Source organism: Apis dorsata, unplaced genomic scaffold, assembly GCF_000469605.1.
Source record: "Apis dorsata unplaced genomic scaffold, Apis dorsata 1.3 scaffold_740, whole genome shotgun sequence".
In the NCBI taxonomy this organism is placed as follows: domain Eukaryota; kingdom Metazoa; phylum Arthropoda; class Insecta; order Hymenoptera; family Apidae; genus Apis; species Apis dorsata.
Genome location: NW_006263901.1, coordinates 154,534 through 157,167, shown reverse-complemented (window position 1 = coordinate 157,167; position 2,634 = coordinate 154,534). Strand labels below are relative to the sequence as shown.

Sequence of the window (2,634 nt, the reverse complement as noted above, 5' to 3'; positions counted from 1 at the left end):
TATATTATAAAAATAAGATTTATATATATAATTATTTATATAAAATCATATTTATATTTATTTTAAAAATTTATTGAAAATTTTTTGTTCATTGTATATTCTTGAATAATTATATATTATATTCTTTGAATCAATTTTTAAATTTTTTTGAATCAATTTTTGAATTTTCAAATCTAGTGTTTTCAAAAATACTAAAAGTAGATATACAATATTTGTGTAATAAGTCACTGATGTTTTCTTCAGTTCATTAGTTTAGTTATTAGATGATGTTCGATTATCATATTAACTGGAAATTAATTTTTAAATATACAAAAAAATATATATTATATATGTATAACATAATCCAAGTAATGGATTATGTATTAAAAGTCTTATACATTAAAAGTTTAAATCTTCTTTTTAAAGTTTACAAATTATATAAAATAAGATCTATAAACAGATAATAATTGATCATATCAAGAAAAATATTTTTTAAATTTATTAAGATACGTTTAAATTTCAAATTTATGATGAATATAGTATTTCAAAATATCTACTACTTAGAATTTATTTTGAATCATTACAATAATTTTTTTGTTTTTTTGTAAATCAACTTCGAATCAAGTGATTAATTCATATTAATATATAATTAACGTGTAAGAAAATTAAAAAAAAAAATTGATCGTGAAAAAATAATAAAAATTATTTACAATTTTACAATTCTTTTATCTGAGCCTGTAATAAAAAATTAATCAATATCTTTTGTAAATTTATTATCATCAATTATATTATTATTATCAATTATATCAATAAATTTATATATATGCTGAAGATTTCATCAAAATTGATTGATACAAAAATCAAAAAATGACAATCAAAAAAATGTGAAAATCTATAGATTTTAAATAAATAATTAATAAAATACTATTATATACTATATATATATTATATATATATTATATACTAAATAAAATACTATTTCAAATAATAATAATAATAATAATTCTATTTATTAAATAAAATTATTACATTATATATAATAAATAATTCTTATTTTAAATATAAATATATCATATATATTTATATTTATAAATATATCAAATATATTTAAAGTATAGATATAATTTTAAAAATGAAATATTTTATTTACATTTACAAATAAATTTTTAAAATAGTATTTAAAAATAGTATTTTACTTAAAGAATATTAAGAATCTTTGAATATTGTCTTGAATTATTTTATTTTTTTTATTTTAAATATTAAAATGATTCAATACATTTTTGAATACGAAGTTTTCTAATTTTTCTTTATATATGTACTGTAGTATGTATTGTAGTATCGAAAATCATGATATAATTGACAGATTTTTCTATGTGCAAGAATATTTTTTATCATCATTGTTTATTTATTTCCATTTCAATTTTTTCTCAATATCTTTGAATAGAAATTCTTAAGTTTTACTAAGAATAAATCGAAAAAATATTACTTATGAGATGATCTAATACTTTAAATGAGATTAAAGCATTTTATGTTATATTATTAAAGTAAAATATTTTATTTAAAATTTTATTATTCTATTCTATTTAAAATACTATTTTATTTAAACCGAAGAAATTAAATAATAAAAATTAAATAATATTTAAAATATTTATTTCGCCAAATATTATCTAACATTTTAAAAGTTGATCATATTTTTTACCAAATATTTTTTACCAAATAGTTGTATGTAATAATAAGAAATATTTTTCTTTAAATTTATATTCGTCATTCAAGGTCAACAGTTACAAGAAATACAATGATGAAAACTATTCCATTGTCTTTATTCTCAGAATGTTTTAATCTACACAATTGATTTTTCTGATCGACTAAAATTTTTCGTTTGCTTATGAATTTATCTCATTTTTTGCTTCTTAGTTCGATCATTTTTTATCCAAACATGTCTGACTTATATAATAAATGAATGTCTCTAAACTATACTAAACAAGTTATGTAAATCTGTGAGAGTTTTTCACATGCATTATGTGAAATATTGTATATATCTGTTTCAGGCGGTGCTTTCCCACCCGAATTCGCCGCCCCTATCTCAAATCTAACAGTGGCGTTAGGAAGGGACGCAACTTTTACGTGTCTGGTCAAACATTTGGGAGGTTACAGGGTAAGTTTCCCCCTATGAAAATTCATCAACCATGATGTATGAAATTCTTGCAACGATGGCGGAATATGTAGCCGTCACTTTTATTCATTAGTATATTTTTATTTTAGTCTAACATTAGTCTAACATGTTTCAATTATTATGAAAAAATTAAAAACTTTTATAGTAGTTATAAAAAAATATTTACATATATGTTTATTTTTCAATAGAGTAGTTTTTTATCACATTTATTATCATACATCAATTTTTTATAGAACTATTATTATGGATATTAAAAAACTTTAAATAGAATTTAAAATGATATTAAATATAATAATAATTATTATTATAACTGTTTTCGTAAGATCTGAAAATCATAACTATTGAAAATTCACTTTATTTTTAATATGCCAAAATTGGTATATTATAATTATTATATATTATTATAATTTATTATTATTATTATTATAATTATTATAATTTAAATATATAGTAGAATATAATTTTTTTTATGAGAATTTTAT

At 17.5% G+C, this 2,634-nt stretch overlaps 1 protein-coding gene across 1 annotated transcript in view; it reads left to right on the top strand.

The window, feature by feature from the left end:
• Window positions 1-1,873: 1,873 nt before the first annotated feature.
• Window positions 1,874-2,634, top strand: part of LOC102672316 (lachesin-like) — a 64,833-nt gene continuing 64,072 nt past the window's right edge. The window contains exon 1 of the mRNA XM_031513790.1: window positions 1,874-2,134. The gene's annotated coding sequence lies outside the window, so the exon portion shown is untranslated. The remainder of the gene's footprint in view (window positions 2,135-2,634) is intronic.